This window comes from Chlamydotis macqueenii, chromosome W (assembly GCF_036417535.1).
Source record: "Chlamydotis macqueenii isolate bChlMac1 chromosome W, bChlMac1.mat, whole genome shotgun sequence".
Lineage (NCBI taxonomy): Eukaryota > Metazoa > Chordata > Aves > Otidiformes > Otididae > Chlamydotis > Chlamydotis macqueenii.
Genome location: NC_141592.1, coordinates 6767326 through 6773826, shown reverse-complemented (window position 1 = coordinate 6773826; position 6501 = coordinate 6767326).

Here is a 6501-nt window from a genome sequence, read left to right as displayed (position 1 = left end):
CAATGGCAGGTTGATTTTACAGAACTTCCAAGAAAAGGGGGGGGTATCGCTATTTGCTGGTATTAACTGATACCTTTTCAGGTTGGCCAGAAGCGTTCCCAACTAGGACAGCCAAGGCTCAGGAGGTAACTAAAGTGTTGGTACAAGAGATAATACCATGTTTTGGGGTTCCAGCAACCATATCCTCTGATAGAGGACCACATTTTGTCTCAAAAATAGTACAACAAATTAGCCACCATTTGGGAATAGATTGGCAACTTCATACCCCATACCGCCCTCAGTCGAGTGGCCAAGTAGAGAAAATGAATCACTTAATCAAACAGCAAATTGTGAAATTGGGACAAGAAGCAAACTTAACGTGGCCTCAGTCACTCCCTTTAGCCCTTCTGCGTATACGAACGAGACCAAGGGCAAAGGAAGGACTGAGTCCCTTTGAAATTTTGTATGGACGACCCTATGGAATACAGAGGGGAATGTCTATGCAAGCTGGGGATGAAATTATGACTTCCTACATGGTGGCATTGGGCAAACAGCTCAATAAAATTGGAAAGCATGTAATTGGGACCCGGGGAAGAGGTCTAGATGAACCTGTGCATGATATACAACCTGGAGATTATGTATATGTAAAGTCTCTTGCAGAAAAAACCTTGGAACCACAGTGGGAAGGACCATACCAGGTACTCCTCACCTCCTTTACAGCAATCAAGATCAGAGAGCAGAATGCCTGGATACACCACACTAGGGTAAAAAAGGCACCACAAAAACTCTGGACTTCTGAAGTTCAGGGACCCCTAAAGCTTAAACTGAGAAGGTAGAATGTGGATTAAGGTTTGTGTAATCCTGGTAAATCTACAAATGATGAACATAGCTGACAGTAAAAGAATTTACTAATTTTCTAGAAAAGGGGGGACTGAGAGAAGGAGTTAAAGAAATCTTAATAGATATGGCATTGATTAATTATTGCTGTGCATCCTAAGGAATCAAGTTGATAAATAGTGCTTAATGTTTTGTTAACTACTTGCTTAATAATTTGCTAACCATTGTGCAAACTATTTGAAGCAGAAAGTCTTGCAATTCTTCACGAAAGACAGTTCCCGGTAAGGACTAGGGGGGTCGCTTCAAGAACCAGCTAAAACCGACCCTGCAGCTTGAATGAAAGCCAAGGGATAACTGAGTTTGCGCAAGAACAAAAGGTTACTAGCGGTGACGAAGAGGAGTCACCTGCCTTCATCCCCACGACCCCCGACGACCACCACCAGGAGGCACTGCGCAAGCCCAGACAGGAGGAGTTTATGAAAATGACCCCTTGGGACTAATTTTAATACGAAGCGGGGATAGGTCATGCATATGTATAGGCGTATTGTGAAACTTTATGTATATGTAACATTTGGTTGTATAAATTTAAAGTGAGTTGCCACGTAAGGCGCGCACGGTTTTGGTGGGACTACCCCCCTGTGCTGCCCAGCGCTGAATAAACATACCTACTTTACAATCTTACAGATTGTGGAGTCCGTTTTCCGCGCGTCAGTTTGGCGAGCCAGGCAGGAGGATCTCTGCTTGGCTGCGGGATCGACTGCGGAGCGGACGCCCCTAGGCGCGCCCCGAGCACTTTCCTCGGAGGAGCCTCCGCTGCCAGCCGCTCACCGCAGGAGCAGACAACAACCTCCTGAAACCGCGGGCCAAACGGTATGTTTAATGGTAGGGGCCTGTAAGTCGTACGCGTGGCTGGGGCAGCTGGTAAATCGCGCAGAGACGTCTGGCGTGCAGCATAGTCCCCGTTGGTTGGGTACCCAGGTTAGTTTGGAGCATCAAAGGGGACTCGCTGACCGATAGAGCGGCCGCTAGCGATCTTGGGGGTAGATCGAGCGAGTCAGAGGTAACCGCTGCATCCCATTGCTGGGAGCCAGGACGGACCTGCTGATGATCGGTACATGAGAAGCAGGAGAAGGGTAAGCGGGCCTCTTTAACCCGGATTTGGAGATAGTTTAACATCAGTAGGTGAGTTTGTTCTTGCAACCATTTTGCAGCTGCTTTAAAAGGCTGGTATGAATGAGGGATCCCTGTGCTGTATGGTTAAGAGAGTGTGGTTGAGTGATTGATTGTAAGTGTGGTGTGGAGGAGTGAAATAGTTAGTCTAAATTTGAATCATTCATTGAGACCCTCTCACAGAGGAAATATAAAATGGGTAACACTCAAGGGGGAATATTAAGGAAAAGCCCCCTGGGCTGCATACTCGCCCACTGGAAAGATATTGCTGGGGGTGGAGGTACGGAAAGTAAAAAGACTCTTATTAAATATTGCAATCAGTGGTGGCCATTGTATAAGTTAGAGGGTGAAGTCAAGTGGCCGTTTAATGGAACGTTGGATTACAATACTTTGTTGCAGCTTATGTTGTTTCTTAGAAGAGAAGGGAAATGGGACGAGGTGTCGTATGCAGATATGTTTTTTACCCTACGAAATCACCCAGAGTGGCAAAGGGACTGTGGGATGATATCCCCGCAGGATCCTATGGCGCTCGCACTCGAACGGGAGAACAAGGGGGGTGGAGGCAGGTTAAAAAGGTGCTGTTCGTCATGCAGCATTGGGCAGAGGTGTACGAAAGCAGATAAAGTACGCCAGGTTCCAGAACAAGATTTAAGTGATTTGTTTAAACCTCCCCCCCCGATCACAGGACCAGGACGCAGACTCGGAAGGGACATCGAATCCCCCTGATAGCCCTGTATCTTCCCGTACTAGACAGAAATCTGCTCCGACAATCTTACAAGCACCCCTCCGGGGAGGCGGTGGGGCCGGATGGCGGAACAATGTTAATTAAAGTACCCTTCTCCACCGCTGACTTGGGAGAGTGGAGAAAAATTGCTAAAGATTACAGAAGCGATCTGGTAAGTGTGGCTAAACATTTCCAGTTCATTGTAAAACAACATAATCCGGACTGGAAAGACATACAACTGCTATTAGAATACATGACTGAAACGGAGAAGCAGTTGATTTTAAAAACGGCAGGAAATCTAGCCGAGGATTATTATAAAGTTACCGGGGGAGATGTTAAGGAACACTTCCCCCTCCAGGACCCGAAATGGGAGGTAAACAGGTCAGTACATATGGAAAGATTGCAGGAATATCAGGAGTGGATTTCGAAGGGGATGGAACGGGCAATCCCTAAGACTATAAATTGGTCAGCCTTATATGCAATTAAACAAGGTCCTTCCGAGTCTCCATCTGAATTCCTGGATCGCCTGAGGGATGTGATGCGTCGTAGCACGCCGCTGGACCCGGGGTCTGAGGTAGGGATACAGCAACTAGTTTCTCTGTTCCTGGGTCAGTCTACGGGGGACATAAGACGAAAGCTTCAAAAGTTGCGTCCTGCGGAAAGCAGGAATTTAGAGATATTGCTGGATGAGGCTTGGAGAGTGTTCAGTAATAGAGAAGAAGGGTATCGGCAGGGACAAAGAAGGTTGGTGGCTGTCGTTCGGGGAGATGGGGAGTGGAGAGGTAAGCGAAATCAGCCTCGGTTGGGGTTGGAAAAGGATCAGTGTGCAATGTGCAAGGGCTTTGGCCACTGGAAAAAGGAATGCCCAAGGAACAAGAAAGAAGGCCGGAGGATCCCGGCGAATGCGAGGATAGCTAATGTGATAGAAGACTGACGGGAACCTGGGGAGTCTACCCTAGCGGATCCACTGGTTATAATTAAGCTAGGGGAAAAACAACAACAAGTAGAATTCTTAGTAGATACAGGGGCAACATATTCGGTTCTGAATCAAGCTTTGATGCCCCTGGGAAATGATTATGTCATGGTAAAAGGAGCGACTGGCCAAAGTGAAAAGGCATATTTTTGTAAGCCTCTAAAATACAAATTGGGAAAACAATGGGGTATCCACAAATTTTTATATATGCCCAACTCCCCGAAAGCACTTTTGGGGAGAGATCTATTGGAACAATTGGGAGCAAAGATTATATTTGAAAAAGGAGAAATTACTCTGGAGGTAAAAGATCAGCAATATATTCAGATATTGAGTCTAACCTTAACCAGTCTCCCCTCAGAAGGAAAAATTAATGAGGAAATCCTAAACCAAGTGTACCCGGGGGTATGGGCTACTGATGTACCTGGAAGGGAGAAAAGTGCTCCACCTGTTGAAGTTAAGGTTAAGGAAGGCCGATGACCGGTAAGAATTAAACAATATCCCCTAAAGAAGGAAGACAGAGAAGGAATCCGGCCGGTGATAGAAAAATTTCTACAGTTAGGACTATTAAAGGAGTGTGAGTCAGAATTCAATACCCCTATATTACCTGTTCGGAAACCCGATGGGTCATATAGGGTGGTCCAAGACTTACGGGCGGTGAATAAGATAACTGAAGACCTCTACCCAGTAGTGGCCAATCCATATACCCTGCTGACTGTGTTGACACCTGAACTAATTTGGTTTACTGTTTTAGATTTGAAGGATGCTTTCTTTTGCCTCCCTTTCCATGAAGCCAGTCAAAAATTGTTTGCGTTCGAATGGGAAAACCCTAAAAGTGGTCGGAAGACCCAGCTCACTTGGACGGTGTTGCCACAAGGATTTAAAAATAGTCCTACCATTTTTGGGAATCAGCTTGCAAAAGACTTAGAATCCTGGGAAACCCCATCTGGGGAAGGAAAATTGTTGCAGTATGTGGATGATATCCTGATTGCCACGAAAACAGAGGAAGACTGTATGGCACGGACGGTGAGTCTGTTGAATTTCTTGGGACTCCAGGGATACCGTGTCTCCAAGAAGAAAGCCCAGGTAATGCAACGTAAAGTGAATTATTTGGGCTATGAAATTAGTGCGGGGCAGAGAACTTTGGGACAGGCCCACAAAGAGGCAATATGCCAGACTCAGAGACCTCAGACAGTAAAGGAGTTACGGACTTTTCTGGGAATGACCGGGTGGTGCCGATTGTGGATCTTTAATTATGGACTGCTTGTTAAACCACTGTATGCTCTGACAGCTACTGAGCAGAAGCACCTTGAGTGGAACAAAGAGACCGAACGAGCCTTTGAGCTACTGAAAAAGGCGTTGATGTCGGCCCCGGCCTTAGGACTCCCAGATGTGAGTAAGCCATTTCTTCTTTTCTCCCATGAGAAGCAGGGTATTGCCCTGGGAATATTAGCACAAGATCTGGGTCCATATCGACGGGCAGTTGCCTATCTCTCTAAGCAGTTAGACGCCACTGCAAAGGGTTGGCCTGGATGCCTACGGGCGGTTGCAGCTGTGATACTGAACATACAGGAAGCCCGAAAGTTTACCCTGGGCCAGAAAATGACTGTTTTGGTGTCTCATACAGTATCAGCAGTACTGGAAGCAAAGGGTGGGCACTGGCTCTCTCCACAAAGGTTCCTGAGATATCAAGCTGTATTAGTAGAACAGGACGATGTGGAAATCGTGGTCACTAACATTGTCAACCCAGCTTCTTTTCTCAGTGGGAACACAGGAGAACCAGTGCACCATGACTGTTTGGAAACCATCGAAGCAACATATGCAAGCCGCCCAGACCTGAAGGATAGCCCCATGGAAAATGGGGAAAACTGGTTCACAGACGGGAGCAGTTATGTCTTAAATGGCAATCGACATGCGGGATATGCCATCACTACCAGCCAGCAGGTAATAGAGTCAGGGCCTTTGCCCATGAACACCTCCGCACAGAAGGCAGAAATAATTGCCCTAACCCGAGCCCTGGAGTTGGCCCAGGGCAAAACTGTGAACATTTACACGGACTCAAAATATGCCTTCGGAGTTGTGCACGCACATGGAGCAATCTGGAAAGAAAGAGGACTATTGAACTCCCAGGGAAAAAAAAAAAAAAAAAAAAAAAAAAAATCAAACATGCAGAAGAAATTTTGAAGCTACTAGAAGCTGTCCAGCTCCCTGAGAAAGTGGCAATTATGCATATTAAGGCACACCAGAGAGTGAGCTCCGATTTGGAGAAAGGGGATGAACTGGCGGACAGAGAGGCAAAACAAGTGGCCAAAATGAAGGTAAGAATAGAAGGGGCTCTAATTCCTGATAGGCAAATCTCTCTAGAAGGTAAGCCAGAATATACCAAGGAAGATCAGAAACTTATCACAGACTTGGAAGGGTCATATAATGAAGAGGGGTGGGCTTATACCCCACAGGGAAGACTAATTATTCCCTCTTGTTTACTGTGGCACTTGATACGGGAGGAACATAGAAAAAGGCATTGGGGAACAGAGGCTCTGTATAAACATTTGATAAGGGAAATCGTGGCTAGAAACTTATATACCACAGTGAGACAGGTGACTCAACAGTGTGAGCTTTGCCTCCAGACTAATCCAAAAAATACTCCCAAACCAGAAATGGGCCAGATTGGGAAGGGCAATGGGCCTGGACAACAATGGCAGGTTGATTTTACAGAACTTCCAAGAAAAGGGGGGGGTATCGCTATTTGCTGGTATTAACTGATACCTTTTCAGGTTGGCCAGAAGCGTTCCCAACTAGGACAGCCAAGGCTCAGGAGGTA